The sequence below is a fragment of the Aulostomus chinensis genome, chromosome 8 (assembly GCF_037954235.1).
Source record: "Aulostomus chinensis isolate RoL2024-O1b breed Wild chromosome 8, RoL_Achi_v1.0, whole genome shotgun sequence".
In the NCBI taxonomy this organism is placed as follows: domain Eukaryota; kingdom Metazoa; phylum Chordata; class Actinopteri; order Syngnathiformes; family Aulostomidae; genus Aulostomus; species Aulostomus chinensis.
Genome location: NC_141327.1, coordinates 23,252,935 through 23,269,673, shown reverse-complemented (window position 1 = coordinate 23,269,673; position 16,739 = coordinate 23,252,935). Strand labels below are relative to the sequence as shown.

Genomic DNA, 16,739 nt, shown 5'->3' with positions numbered 1-16,739 from the left:
CCACCAGGGAGCCCGAGTATGTTTATGGTCAAGCCATCTCAGTTTCTCTTCAGTCAACTTCGGGATCTTTGATCACTTGTTGTTTTTGACTGCCGTTTTCAATCGTGGCCAGGACTTTATAATGTATGATGGCATTACATAGTCATGAACAGCTTGGCAGGCAAGTCAAAGCAGAGATGGAACTTGTTCCACACTTTTGGAAAGAACTTCCTCTTGCTCAGAGTACCTTAAACTTCTCAAGAGTTAGATGAAGAGATCCATACCGCGCATATCTTTACGCTTGATAGGCGTTTTCACCTGGTGGCGGTGCTTCCAGCAGCAGATTAGCTCTGCTTAACTTAAAGATGAGAGAAAAAACTAGTCTGGCTTTAGAAGTTCAGTTTCTCTCATTTGTCTGATGCGTTCAACCAAAGCTGAGAGTATAATGTTGTACTTGTTTCAACGGGGCAGCTATGGACGGGATTTCTTCTTGGCTCAAAGTCTTATCCGTGTGGTTACCTCACCAAGGCCCCTGTCACCCCAGGCTTGGCTGGCTTGTACCGTTCTGAAGCCCAACCACCTCCTCTCCTCCTGCTGGTCTGTGCTCCCGCTGCTCCGGGCCTGACCTGGTCTGAGCATGCTTATGTCATCACTGAGCTCTACACAGTGTCACACACTGTACCAAAAGCTGAAAGGTTTGCATTTTCAGCATGACCTGCTAGCTTTTTAGCCTATGAAGTTTGCCTGTGTCTAGTAGGCCAGCAACCAGTGCTTAAGGTTCTTATTCTGGCAGGTCAGAGAAGAGAAAAAGGAGTGCAAATGCAGGAGAAAAAAAAATGTGTCTGAGAGTCAGCTGATACAGCAAAAACTAAACAAAAAAATTGTTACCGTGCTTTCATTTTTCTATGATTGCTGTGATGGAGGATTGGAATAAAGCTAATTAAAGCTGAAAGTTGGCCTTGAAATTAACTTAAGTGACATGCCTTGTTGTAATTATTACCTTGATTGTGTCATATACATGAGGTCAAAAGACAAAAGCAGACATCCGAAGGGTTCAAAAAGGTAACCTGTGAATTGCACATGGTGTCATTGGTGTGTGCGCTGTGATTGGCGACTTGCCGTTGCTTATGCAGGGATGTATTGCTTTCAAGAAGGCCACAATCGAAGAAGAGAAGCACCGAAGTGGAAAGCGTTAGTTAGGGTTGTCTTTGTGTTTCCACACCACTTTTAAAAGCAGATACACGTTTTTTGCAATTAACATGGCCGGAGTGTGCAGATGTTTAACACATGAGGATGCTCATGTGCAGTTATTCCTCTAAACAACATGCAGATGGCTTTACAGAACATGTTTATACTTAATTCCTTGATGTGCATCACCAAATCATCACTGTTTACACTGCACGTTGTTATATGAACACGTTTGGAATTTGAGTGAGGGGTTATGAATGCTGGATGGATGCAGGTTTGCATGTTTGTCTGAAATTATCTGCATTTAATGAGGGAACATGTTGCGGAGGTGCGTTTCAGTGATGTGTTTGTAATTGTTTTGAACAATCGATGGTTTCCTCCTTGTGTGGAGTTTGTGGATGATTAGAAAATATAGAATACCGTCAGCTGTGTTATTAAAGTAAAAGCTCGGTTGAAATAAAAGCGCCAGAAGTAAGATGTAAGAAGACGCTTATGTCTGTATAACCTGATGCTGATACTTTAAGTCGACTTTATTGTTTAACCGTTAAGGTGCAAAACCTTCACAAGTGAATAGTCTCTTTTCTGTTTTGAAAAAAAGTGGTGCAGGTGTTGAAAGGATCTAACAAAGGTTACTGCCGGTGGAGGCGGGAGGAAAGAGGGAAGCTATCGAACTTGTGTCCTGGTTTCCCTACTAGATAATGATCACTTGAAAGTGTGTGTTTTTTCCTCTTCTTCCAGTAACCGTGTGTGTGAGATGAAAGATAGTTCCGGGGCTAGTGCACCACGCACATCTGACTGAGGCAGGTGTTAGAAATGTAGATGGCTGGCGGAGACTAAAGACAATACAAATTTGAAGTGAAACGCTACTGGCACGCCTCCTCTGTTCTTAACACGTGAAGCCCCAGGCCGATCAATTATTCATCCTATTGTGCGTGCACGTGGCAGAGTGTTAGTTCTGTAGTCGGAGAGGAGGTGTCTGTTGCACTTAAAGAGTGAGCGCCACGTCGCTCGGCAGGCCCAGGTCTGTCAGCCTGTCTCTGTCTGTCTGTCTGTGCTGCTCTCTTACACACATGCCAGCGCGCGCGCGCGCACACACACACACACACACACACACACACACACACGTAAAAAGCCCCCTTGTTCTGCCTGAGCCTTTTTAATGATGGGATCAGGGGCGAGAATTGGTGGCTCAAGTGTGGAAAAGAAAGAAACACAGACCAAGAAGAGTGAAAGAGAGAAAGATGGGGTGGGCGAAAAAAGGGGGGAGGTGATGGTTGTGGGGCGGGAGGTTGTGGTGGGATGGGTGTGGGGGGGGTGGGTGTTTTGTACACTGGGGGTATTTTTCAAAGCAGTGCAGACTTGAAGCCATTGGGAGACTCCTTTGACTTTAATCTTGGCTGCTTCTTTGAAAATTATGACCGAGGACCACGGTTGCTTCATTAAAAGACATGTTCTGTTTCTTGTGTAGTTTCAGACAGATTTTCTTTTTGTGCATGAGCTGCTGATTTCAGCTTTCCACCCTCAACGCTTCCAGCAGCTTCCTGAGCACCTTGCTGTGTTAAGGGCCACTCACTTTGGGTTTGCCTATGTAAATAGACCACTGAATGTTAATTGAACAGACACACTTGATTTCCTCTCCCCTTGTACCCTCTTTACAGTGCGGTGCTGGATATAATTTGTGCTTACAAGCCATTTTCATTTGTTACACAGTGTCAGTCTGCAGATCACTCTTGTGGATGTGGTTGGAGAGCCGTGTAGCAAAGGGTTTGACTTCACTTGACACCAGCAACTGGCGTTTGTGTGTCATCTCCCGGCTGGTCAACATCGGTTCCAGTTAAACGTGATTCATCCAACGGAATCAGAACCCAGCTCTGAAGGTGACACATCCATAAAGAAACATGCGAATCATTTGAAGGACATTCTGGTGTTTGTGATGTCCTGAGAACTTCTCAACCTCCTCATTGGTCACCAGTCTTTTCACAGAATAGACTGGTTTACCAGTTAATGCTCTCAAAGTATGCAAAACCACGTACAGTAAAACTTTAACTATCTGGTCATTTCAAGTTCAGAAGAGGATTAATAATTTATAATGAAAACAAGAGACATGGTACAATGTATGGTAGCTAAAAGTAGAAAAACAACAAATTTAAAGTCTTTCTTTATTAGATGTCTGTCCTTTGTGATGACAAAAATATGCAAAGATATATTCTGTATTTTAGCAAGTGATCTGAATAATGGACTGTCATAAATCCGTTGGATTGAGAGGGACCTTAAGACCTTTCAGCACCTTTCATTCGAGTGCTAGCCACAGCCAGCGTCATGATCAGCACCCCTTGATGGCACAGTCCATAGAGTCCTAGTATCGTGTGAGACCCGCCGGTAGGAAAAAGGCCCAATGCTCACAAGAGTGAATCCAATGAGTACTGTCAGATCATAGATGAAATGGTTGTGCAAAACAACATGCAGATGACATTTAAAGCTGCAGCAGAAATACATTTACAATCAATAACAAATATTGACATGTACATTTAATTACAGCAGACATAGCGCTCCGTAAATGAACTGAATTGAAAGTTGAACTGGTGTTTGATTGGCCCACTGATGAGAGAATGCAGTGTGTAGCTTTACTGGTGAAGTCATTCAACTCTTAAATTCAGTCATAAAGTGAGGTGAATTTATACAGGATGCACCAGTGTGAATGAAGGGAGAACCATTCCCAGCAAAAATACACACGTTCCATTTAGTAACTCTCGCTGGCAAGTTACTTCTCAGCTTGTTTGCAGCATTGCTCTCTCGATATCTCTGGCCATCGTGTATTGCAGACCTGTTTGAGTGGTAGAAGAGGATGAAGGTGGAGAGATGAGACCTGTGTGAAATGCCACGCAAAGTACTAATCAATCCCTTGCTGTGTTCACATACTGTGAATGCACAAATCAGGGCACAGCAAGCTGCCTCTAATGACCTGGACTAGGAAACACACACACACACACACACACACACACACACACACACACACACACACACACACACAAGACTGCAGTCCACAAAATATATATGTCCGAATACATGGGTATATCTTACCTGTACCTAAACATGCACACGCAGTTAGCATCTGAACTGTGATCCTCTGCCCTCTGCACCTCCCTCATCTTCAAACCCGTCTCCCTGTCTATCAAACGTTCTGCCTGTGAATATAGAGTTCACAGGATTGTTGACTGGTAAATGCTTTATGAAGTGCCAGTGGTACAAATCATACTACTCCGGTTTCTCAAAGCCCTGCCAGCAGGAAGCGTCTGTAGGTTGTGATCCTCCATAAACCGTATGGATTTTAAACATACTGTACATGCAGTATTCATGGCCTAGCAGTCCCTCCATCTATTTAAAGACATTTATGTTCAGTCTGTGTGTGTGTGTGTTTGTGTGAGAGAGACAGAAACTGACAGATCTTTTCTGCTTCTAAGTCAATGTATCTTTGTTCGATGTGATCACACACACTCAAAACAAACAAACTTCCTCCATGATTGTGTGAAATGATTCAGATTTACTTTCATGGGGTTATTTAATTTTTTTCTGTTGATTATAACAACTGGTGCACCCTAACCTACGATTGTATCGAAGTTGTATTTCAGTTGCTCAGGTATTCTGAAAATAAGATTTGATTGTAATGTATGCCAAGAGAGAGAATGTAATCAAATCCCATTCATCGCTCTAAATTGCCTGATGTAGAGGTCGGACATTATTAACTCCCCCTACTATCAGAGGTGGATAGCGTCTAAAAGCTGCTGTGTGGTTGGACAGGACGTTTAATCGGCTGCCAAAATGAAAAAGTGAGGCTTTAAGGAGAGAAAACCAGCAGGATTACACTCATTTAAAACTGCAGGAGTCTGACACTCAGTAAACCGACATGTGTAACAAGCATATTCCCACTAAAATAGCCAGATGTCAATTATAAGTTTAGCTACTACAGTAGCACGCCAAAGACCAACATAAATAACGACATTACCTGAATTGAGTTACTCCCGACGGCAAGCTAGCACTTTGCATGGCTGCTACACCACCATTTGTATCTAAGCGTGCACAAACAAAACACTCAGTTAGGGTGAGAAAAACGACTGTAAATAAAAAAAAAATTTAAAAAACAGTTGGGAAAATTCCTAAAATTTTCTCATGGCTCAAGTTTAATTAAAAAAATCATGGTACGTGAATTTTTCTTTGTATAATTACACTGCACTAAGAGTGACTGAGAGCAGTCTGGTGTAAAGCTCAGTCACAACCCAGATGCTTGTGTGCTGCACCTCTATTTTGCGATGCTGGGATATTACATAAAGTCAAATCACCAGCTGGAGCAACAGTGAAAGGTTTTGGTTGGTTCTGCATCAACAACCAAGGTGTAATATGCCATTTTTTTAATGCCACATATGCAGAACTCTGTGTAAATGGCTGGTTATAATTGAACCATCAGAATTATGGAATATGACTCAAACTAAAATCAAAAAGTGAAGTATAATGGTTTGTCAGGGTTGAATTAGCTCTATTGGTACTCAAGCTTCCTTTTATCATCCAGCAGCATCACTCTAAACTGAAGTGGTCCTGATCAAATACACAAATGAGTAAACCATCAGAAATCTATCAGGTGCTTTACTCATTTACACGGTGCAGTAAGTGCAGGCCAGTCCTCTCTCAAAGCTGTTCAGTGTTTATCAAATGAACTCACAATTACAGTTTTCCCTAATAAAAGCCCCATTGTCCCTCTGTACACATACATGAAACAAACAAAGAGACACGCGGGTCCCTTTGATCAATCAATCCATAAACAAACCCTGATGCAGAAGCCCTGCGATTGGATGTGTAGAGATCAAAATGTGTCAAATCATCAATAATAAGCTCTTGTTCTCTGAAGGGTAGCAGTCACAAGCGTACTATCAATTAGACTCCAGAGTTCGTGTCTCTTTCCTTTCTATTGATCGTGAGCTGAGCGAGTCAGACACGGCTTTGTCTTGTTGCAAACCTTCAAACTTACTTGTTTACATTATTGTGAAGATGATGGAGAAATGATTCCTGGTTGTTGTTTTTTTTTGGGGGGGGGGGGGGAATACGTCAAATTCAGAATGGGTTAAAACACAAATGCTGCCACGCTGAAGGGTGGAATTGTGCCAGATTTTTGTTTTGTTTTGTTGCTGTTTACCATTACCTGAAGTTTCTCCACATATTGTCTCAGTGTAAGGCATATATTAAGGTATGCTATTGTTTGACTTGTTCCTATTTTGTCCCTGATTGTGCGGCCACGGTGGTAGAAGCTTCACAACTACAGATAAAGTTTGCAACATCTTTTTTTTTTTCAGTCAGCTCATTCTTGTTAGTGCATGCCTTACACTGTGCACAAGAGTATTACCCTCAAACAAGTCTGTCCTCTTTGTTTTGAGCTCTATAGGGACCCCCCTTGCACAAAAAAAAAAAATGTTTTGGAAGGCAAGCCAAACTATGTGCGGGAGAGAGCATGGAATCAATACTGTCTTCTTTTCTTACTTGATTTAAATGAGGGCTACCATCTCTGAAGTTCCTTCTTGCCATGTTCATCTTGAAAGAATGTGCGCTGGTTGCACCGACTCCAAAGCCCAGCACAGTTACCATTGGCATATTAATAATTTAATGCAAATAATCATTGAGTATGCAGTTTGTGTGTGAATTTGAGCTGAAAGACAAAAGTAGAAAGTGGGGCCTCACATTGCGTTGAGGAAAATAAAGTGAGATGTTACACAGGCCTCTTTCTAGCGTCTCCGCGGGCAAATGCTGGAATGAATCCCCTCAAGAGCTGTACCATCTCATCTAGCTTTCTCTGATTTAGATCCCATCAAGCCTTCTCATTTCACACTACCGTAATACGGGATGTCAACATGTAATTTGACAAGGTTTCTCAGAGTAAACAGGCACTGAGTTTCACTCAACGTTTTAATTGTGCCCTGAAAGTCCTCTGGCCATCTGTTAACTCAACCTGGGTGATTTATATTAAAGGTTGCTGTCGGATTAGGTGTTTAGTGGCGTGTGCGTGCTCCTGAAGAGGTGATAGGTTTGTTAGAGGGTGTGTGTGTGTGGGGGGGGGGGGGGGGGCGGCTTGGTAGTATGGGGGTTGTTACACGTCATACAGACACAGAAATAGATATTATATTAAAGCTTCAACTCCATCCACGGTTGCTCTCAGGCTTCAACTCCAGCACCATTTCAGCGGTTCCCATTAGACTGTCAATAATTCATGTCAGCGATTTCATGGGATTCAGCAGATACTTTAGCTTGTATTGATGGCAAATTTCTTTTATTTACACTGAGGCCTGTAATGAAATAAGAGGCCGCACATAACCAGTCTGTTGGCTAATTTCAGAGGGAGAAGACAAGGGTTTGGTGGGATGAGAGCAAGTGCAGTTTTCTCTCTTTTCTTCTTCCTCCTCCTTGTTCTGGTCTTCAGTGGTGGCACTTAAATCCTGCAGTGGTGTCAGCCACGCAAACCTACATTGGCCTTTTGCATGTACAAGCATTTGTTTTGCAACATTCTCCAGAATAATTTGCATGTGCTACCTGGTACCTCTTTTGTTTTTAACTTGTGCACGTGCATAAATATGTAAGTTACACTCTATCAATGTCATGGACTTTTGTAATTGTTTCATGAGGAGGGCCTCCAATATGTTGGTTTTTTTGCACTGAAGAAGTTTTGAGGTATTGTGTCTGTGTGACCATAAAATTGAGGTCAGTAATATGTTCCCTACAACAATATCTCCTTATTCAAGAGGTGTGGACATTACAGCACTTGTTTCTTCTTTTCAAACATTAGAGAATGTCTTAACTTTACGAGAGAAGCTTGAGAGGTCATTGTCCCATGAGGACAATGACCTGTTATGTATTATTACATGTCATTATTTCCGCATGGCAACATTCTATATCCATCAACTTTGCTCAGGTCTGATTGTCATGTTAAATAAATGCAATATAGTTATAATTACCCTCTCATTAAGCCTTCCTGTGGGTTCCAAGGTTCAAGTGCTCTTGTGTTTTGCACCTAACACTGAGTAACAACAATTAAAATGCAAATGTGTAAGCCCTCACAAGTCCGAATGATCAAAAGGTGCTCGAACCAAGCAAGAAAACAGTCATAAAGTGGTTTCATCACCTGCTATAACAATCAATTAAAACACAATATGCAAAGCACATGTGTGTATGTGCTCACCGGGATAATATAGAATGAATCAGCGAGTGCCCGTGGACATTGTCATATGGACATATTAGCAGCAGCACTGGATTCCTTAGTGTTTTATGTGTATAATTTCCTCCTGATAGTGGCGGTGGTTATGATGTTGTGTGTGTGTGTGTGTGTGTGTGTGTGTGTGTGTGTGTGTGTGTGTGTAAAAGAGGGAGAGAGAGAGAGAGAGAGAGAGAGAGAGAGAGAAAGAGAGAGGTGATGTGGAAGGATGAGGGAGGCTGAGACAGGAGAGCTGCCCCCAGTAATGAGGCCCTTTTATGGGCTTTAATTTGTCCCACTCCCCCGGGAGACTGATGGATGGCTCTCTTTATGCTCACTCTCTTTCTTTCCCCCATCTGTGATACAGAGGATTTATTTATACCCTGATATTACCTCTCTAACAAGTGCTGCCTCGCCATTACGACTGCCTGACTCTTCCTCCGCATAGATAGATAGATAGACAGATAGCTAGAACTCTTGACTGCATTCTTTGTCCGTGTGTGTTTCTACTCTACAAGATTCTCCTAGTCTTTTTTCCAATTTATTTGTTTCTTTTCTACGTGAGTGGGAGCGGAGGGGGGAAACAAAACAATTTTGCCCCTGGGCAATTCATTGGAAATTCTGGCCGATGAGAGCTAGCTTTGACTCTAGGGAAATGAAATTTAAAACTAACTTAAAAGTTTATCACCAGTTGGCAGTTTTGGCAAGTGATAAAAATGACCAGTTGGAGAGGCAGATTTAGGTTGACAGCTAGGAAAGGATGAAAATAGCGCAACGCATACGTTTACCTTGGCGGTTTCAAAGGAATGGGCACCACGCTGGCAGGGCTGCCGATGCCCATGTTCATCCATTCATCCTCAGCTCAGGGGCTTGTCACCGCAGCAACTTCAAAGCAGAGTTTTGAGCCATAATAATCATTCTGCATCAACAAACAATACTCACATATACAGGATGTGCATATGTTCACTATATCGCTTGTTTTAGAATATTTAAGGTGTAGCGGTCACCGGGAAGCATTCATAATGTTACTGTGATAATCTCCACGCCATTTGATAGTAAAAAAAAAAAAAAAAAATCACTTCTAAATCAAAAGCCAAATTTAATATATCAAGATTTCCACTGGATGTACATATTTACACATAAAAGATCACATTATTCACGTTTGTGAGCAAACTTTTAATGAAAGAATCTGAAAGTCGATACTATCAAATACTGACCATTATTTCCCTGTTTAGTCAACAAACCGCCAAAGAAGAAAGCTTATTAGATCATGAGTTAATTGTGGAATTGTCACCTGATCACGAAGCACATTTTCTTGCAATAAAGGGTTGATATGTTTTGTCTTGAAAACAGAGAAGGAGCTCATTGTCACCGATGAATGATGAATATTACCTACCTCATGGTGTTTTAAAAGGCTGACTCTGAAATCAGACTGTTACAAGTTCATGAGATCATGTTGGTGCAAAATAAGTAATGAGAGGAACGTCCATGTAGACATTCAGGTGTAATGCAAAAACTGTTAAAAGTATAACATTTAGGGTTTGTTTTTCCCTTCATATTCTTTCTACTGCCAGTTATTGGTCATGCAGTCCGTGAACATTTGGCTGCATGTAGCTAGTCTGACGCTCCTGTTAACCAGTTTAACTAGCTGGGTTTGCATTGTATGCATCAGTATGTGGCCCCAGCCATATTACCAAACTGAAATCTACAATATTTTTTTAATAAATTATTCACATCTTGATGAAAAGTTTTAGAATAAATTATTTTGGGCTCTTATTTTGATAAAAAAAAAACTAATCATGGAATGTGAATAAACGCTACAATAATGGTCAAAATGATATCACATGTAAAGTAATTTTATTTAGACATTTGCTTTATTATAAAACTGATTTTGATTGTATGTCACTCACCTGTTTGATTATTACACTGTCAATTTAGTCCTATTTGAAATTGTGGTGTGTGAAAGAATAACCACAGGCAATCAGCACTATCTTATCTGTGCAACAACACTCACAGAAAAAAAAACATTCTTTATAGCTCTCTTACCTTGAAGATAAATCACAGCTTTTCGCCTGTTTCTACCCATCCTTTATTCAACCCACCTCCCTTTAGCTCCCATAAATGAAAAAGCAACACAGCAGAAGAAGAAGCTATGAGAGTAAACAGAACAAAAATATTGGTTCGCTTCTCTCTCTCTCCCTCTCTTTCTCTCTCTCTCTCTCTCTCTGCCCCTCTGGATATGTGATCACTAACATCTATTGCATGTATTGAAGGCTGGGCCATGGTTTGGCACATAGATTGTCAAATCACACCTCTGAGTAACTCTTAGCTCAAGGCCCCTCCAGTTTACATAATCCACTGATCTGTCTGCTGCTGGAGCAAGGCCAGCTGAGGATTGACAATCACGCTGAGCTCGAAATGAGACGTGCCACGATGTCTTCCAGGGCTGAGAGAGAGAGAGAGAGAGAGAGAGAGAGAGAGAGAGAGAGATGGAGAGAGAGAGAGAGAGAGAGAGTGACGACAGCCATATTGAGTGGGGACACTGGCTAAATACAGATCCAGGAATTCCCTGGTCACGTTCGTCAAATTATCCAGCATGTTTCTGTGTTTTTTGTTGTCTTTTTAACAAGATGTGTAATAACTATCAAAATTTTTTTGACCATATCCCTTTAATTTCTCTTTTAATGGTCTTCTTTTCACCCCCCCCCCGCCCTCCTTTCACCCACACACAGTCTATTTCCAGACTTGCCCTGACCCTCCACCAGTGTTGCTGGTTAGGAGCGAAGCCCTCTTGCAGAGCTCCCTTTGGCAGTTCTTTTCAACTTCACAATGTCCCGTGGTTGAGCTTGGATCCACTACAGAAAGCCATCTGCCCACTGTGATCGCTCGCTAAAGTGTCTTAATTAAGCCTCATTGGCATTGTGCTTTACTCCCCTCTTTGAAGTGGACCTCAGAAACCACACGGAACGACAGGAAAACCAGGCGAGAACCAGACCCAATATTTACACGCGGCGCCATGTGATGTATCTCAGCGAGTCATGTCACATTGTCTGACAGATATTGTCATTCTGTGAAATGGCAGTGCTGTAGGTTTTTTTTTTTTTTCTTGTTCTATGGCTCACAGGAGAGTTCAGGCAACAACTGCGCTCACTCATCTGCTATCATTAGCATGTGGAACACACCCATGCTTCCTTGATGTTGACATGGACCACTGGCTCTGTGATGTACCACAGCTGCAAGGTCCAGAGTGCCAAAGTTACCACACACACACACACACACACACACACACACACACACACACACACACACACACACACACACATACACACACACACACACAAACAATACACATATACTCATGGACACATATAGATGAACCGTGGGAGCCTCTGTCTCAGTGTCCCGTTCCGTGTCTTCATTGCAGGCAGATGTGGTGTTTCCAGGATTCTCCCAGGACTTCAGATCTGTCAGTTCAGCCCGACTCACCTTTTGATCCTCAGGAAAACTACAATCCTCACTCCACAATAACTTGATTTTTTTTTTTTTCATTCAAGACTGTGCCTGGTCTCAGCTCATGTTTCAAATTAAATTTGCTTAAGAAATCACCTGTTCACCTTTACTCATAGTATAACTATAATCGTAAACTATAAATATAATAATAACTACAATAATGGAACTCTGATCATGATTTATCTGGCCTAGAAATTACACCCAAAGATTTTGTGCCTTGTGATTTTCATGCAGTGCCAACACTGATTGCCAAAGTTGGAAGGAGTTTGACCCAGGGGCGGAGCCAGGTTATGTCAATGTTCAGGACTTAGCACTAATCAATTGGGAGATATTCTCCATGTTTATTTATTTTAACGCCATATAAAATAATAAAATGGCTTAAAAACTACAAAACACAGTAGAGGCCCATGGGGGTTCTCCCACTGTCAGTGACACAAAGGTTGAAGTTTCTTTGAAAACCTCAGAGTTTTAGGATTTGAGGAAACATCCAGAGATTGAGCCCCAGAAGCTGCACCCCGAGAAGCTGCACCTCTTGCTCTACCTTTTTGTCCCCTGATTGTGGTGAGATCATCAGGGTGGGTCAGTGCAGCGAGAAGCATGTCTGACTTTCATATTGGCCAGAATTTACTGTCGCAGACCTGCAATTAATGATTGCCTTTTTTTTGGCTCCCTTTCTATATTTCGTAAATGCAGCCTATCAGTTGGCTATTGCAAACTTAAGGCATAAAATAAGTAAAAACTGATGTCAAACCAGAATAATTTGAGCTTGTCTTGCTGCAAGATAAAAGTTGCAGTTCACCTGCAGAGAACCAACTGGAGGAGATTTGTCTTTATAACTTCAAAGTAGCTTTAGAAAATGATCTGAATTTCAACAGATGAAAATGCACAAATCCACACGATGGTATTTCACCATCAAATGTAGCATTGATGAAAATAGGTGTTTTGGCTTCAAAGTACAAATTGATCCACCATATAAAATTAGTTTGAAAAAGTAAAAACACTATTGCTTGAATGTGCTGCTTTTGAAAACAGATGCGCTGCTAGCATTTAGGGGCTACTGTCTCAGGACTTGATTGATCCCTCATTTGTCACAGTCACAGAAGAAAAACTGCAAAAGCACCTCAAACTGTTCCTTTTTTCACTTCCTCCCCCTTCTTTTCTTCACAGTCTTTCTTTCACCATCCATTACAAGTGTGTGACAGGTTCCAGACGGTTTGAGAGGAGAGAACAATGTGTTGTGACCCTCAGTACCACCCTCCAGCTCAATGCCTGACTCCAACTCCTTCTCCCAGCAGGCCTTGGGGAGCGTGGCCACCTCCGCCCCTCTGACTGGCCCACCTCCACCCCCTCCTCCCCTTAGCACCACTGCCACCACAGCCAGAATCAATCGCTCTGCAACACCATACAAACGACCCACTGAGGTCCATGCATCACAGTGTAGCGCACCACCAACAAAGACCAGCTCTGTGGTTCAGGACTGAGAGACAGAGCGCGACCGTAAGATGGAGGGTTATTCTGTGTAAATATAGAATTAAGAGTGAAAATAGAGACAACCCAAGAAAGCAGAATAATCTGAGCAGAAATGATAACAGTTTGCACATCAGCATTGAATGATTTCAGAAAATCTATATGATTTTGCTATTTAGATTCATTTTCTGTAATTTGCAGACGTGGCAGTGGTCTTCAGGTTATGTCACATGTAGCTACAAATTCTGCTTTTCACCGCTGGCAGCAAACCTTACACATTCTACCTATCTCTACCCCTGACTACTCACTTGTGACATACAGCTGTTTGGTATTCTCCAGATAGAAATACAAAAAAACCCCAACAACTTGAAAATGCAGCTTCAGCAGTATTTTCTGTCAACTACTAGTATACTGTAAATGTCAAACAGACAGACTGAGTTGCACACTCCAAATGTCTCATATTGGCATGGATGGTTTAACATTAGAGCTGGTTGACAGACAGTTGCATTTCATTTTGCAAAAAAGTGCTCTTTGCGTGTGAGGTGTGTGTGAGAAGAAGGACTCATGGTGGACAAACTTGCATGAATATAGGCTCATAATACACACACTTGTATGTTCTCCTGTGCTGAGATCAGACGTGAACTTGGTCCAGTGATCCTCGGAGTCCACTGGGAAGGCCAGTATCCCTCTTAGCGTTGGCAACCGCCACCACCAGTGTTTCAGATTCTTTTTTACAGATAAAAGATCGCTCAAGATCCATGAGATCAGAAAAGCATGGGATGGTACATGATTAAGACGAAAGCAAGAGGTTCCTTTGCCTGTGCTGCACTGACTCACTTTGTTTTTGTCCATTTCTCTTTTGAAATCCAGTGAATTTTTCCACCTCCAAGGTGAACTTCTTGTCATCCAGAGCTACAAATGTGTCACACGCCATGAAGTGACTTTTGTAACGCTCCATCTTGTTCACGGTGGAATCCTGATCATTGCCTAGAATGGCCACCATCAGCTTGCATTGGACTCTTAGTCTTGTTGCACTGAAGAAAATCAGTGAATCAGTGAAAACCTTTATTTTATTAAATACCACATCGAAGGCTATTGAGTTTTTTTGTTCAGCACATCATGAATATACTGGCAAGAGTCACCAACTCAGTTTTTTTTTTTTTTTTTTACACTTTACAGCTCCTATGATTATGTACATTATTCTGGAAAAATCAGACCTCTAAGGAATTGAAAATGACACTCTTCCAAATTGAGATTTCAACAGTTTGATCATTCAGAGCAAGCAAATGTGTAGAAGAACAGTCGCAAATTTGTCCCAGCTTTAATTACATCCTGGTAGTTTCAGTGTGCATCTGAGGTCCTCTCTGGTCAGCCACTGCTATTGTTTACTTCAAGTGTTGTATTAATCTGACTCCCAGAGGTCCCCCGGGAGCCCGGTGGCCTCGTTCAAACCTCCCCCACAACATCACACACACACACACACACACAAACACAGACAGAGACAGAGACTCTACTGTGGCAAAATTGTGTTAATTTACCCAGCCAGTAGTATTAACCATATTATATCAAATAACTGCCACAGACAATTGGGCAGCCAGCTCTGTGACTTCGTTTTAATTGATTTTCTTACATGCTCTCAGCCGCGGATGATTTGGTTTCCCTCTGACACTATGTTTATTAAAGGCATATTGCATAAAGGAATAAATAGATATTGTTGGTTGGATTTATATGAGCTTTGAGAGAATGCAGAGATTTGCCCCTTGTTTTAATATAAGACAGAGTTTAAGTGTTTAGTTTGATTAAAGTCAATATGTTTGTTTAACCTGCGGGCCAAAGGGATACCTTAGTATATCTGTGTGTACCAAAATGTGCGCATTTATGATGGAGGGGATGTTTACATTTACTCCAACCTGTCCATCACAGCCACCTGGGTGAGCTCGCTTCATTGGAATATGTAACAGGGTTGCATGCTACTGTACGTTGGCCAGAAAGCTTTTTTTTTTTTCCCCCAAGTGTAATGGCTGCAAGGAGACCCCAGGACCATTTCATCTTGAACATCCTTTACCAGCTGTCACAGTCTTAAAGGCATGCTGTTCAGCCCACAGAAAATCCTACTAATCATCTTTTTGTGTTTGAGGGCACAATATGCTGAAACAGGCAGGGTGCACACACACACACACACACACACACACACACACACACGCACGCACGCACGCACACACACACACACACATTTGTTTGTGTGTGCATGTATGTATATATATATATATATATATACATACATATATGTGTGTGTGTGTGTGTGTGTGTGTGTGTGTGTGTGTGTGTGTGTGTGTACGCATATACTCACACACACATAAACACACACATGTTCATGCACTCACACTGCCAGCCTGCTGCTCTCTTGTCCCCATGCCCTGGGGGGAGAGAGAGAAAGGGGTGGGGGGGCAGGTTCAGTATAATCACTTGTTAGAGGTCTGGCTCAGGCCCCCTCCCCTCCTCCCAGGAACCCCCTGACTCCTCCTCCAACAGTTCCGTCCATCCTCCGGTCTCTACTTTATCTCTCTGTGGTACCCCATGACTTCCTCCTTTATGTCTGTCGCTCTTCCTCTCATCTTTAAATGCCACTTTCTGCCTGGCTGACAGTAACTCCCTTCTCCATCCTTCAGAAATATAGGAAAAATTAAAGGTGTCATATGTAGCATCAAAATGTCAGGAAATATTTGAAGTAAGTGATAAATTTTATTGAGTTTTGTAGTTTCTCACAAATGCTTCCAACTATGTTTAAAACATCATTGGCTTGTGGTTTGTCTTGAAGCCACGAGTTTGTCATGTCGGCCATCACCATCAAGGCTTTTTGAATTTAGGAGGGGTGACCATATTTGGTTGACGCGGTAGAGCCGGAGAGGGTCTGACTGACCCGTAAACTGCCCACTGTGATAGAGACTTGTCAATCACAATACAACCATACCCTAAACAGAGCTTTTATTGAACATGAAATGACAGCATGAACTAAATAAATGACAATGTATTATAATGAAGTTGTCTGAAGTATTGCATAAGATACGGTTGATGGAAATGGCTAAATAACACAAAGAATCCTTTTTTTATTACCTAACGCTTTAAATAATGTCACTATTCAGCTGCTTGCGCTGCTAGCATCTTGACATATGTTCCTGAAAACTTTTCGTGGTTTTTCACTCGTAGAATGAACGTAGATATCGAAGATGACGTGGTTTGCTTTTGAGTTTGCAAACTCTTTTTTTCTTATACTCTGTTACAGACCGTCGCCTATAGTGACACCTTCTGACAAAAATACATGCTAACATTTCCAAAATTTGCTTGACAATCAAATGGAAACAAGACT

At 41.9% G+C, this 16,739-nt stretch overlaps 1 long non-coding RNA gene across 2 annotated transcripts in view; it reads left to right on the top strand.

The window, feature by feature from the left end:
• The window catches only part of LOC147257685 (uncharacterized), an 82,166-nt gene that overhangs the window by 9,397 nt on the left and 56,030 nt on the right, over positions 1-16,739 (top strand). The window contains exon 1 of one of the 2 annotated variants that reach the window (XR_015117487.1): positions 2,915-3,044. The exons of the other annotated variant lie outside the window; for it this stretch is intronic. This is a non-coding gene — a long non-coding RNA (uncharacterized LOC147257685). Of the gene's footprint in view, positions 1-2,914; positions 3,045-16,739 lie in introns of those variants that run through there. 2 annotated transcript variants of the gene reach the window in all.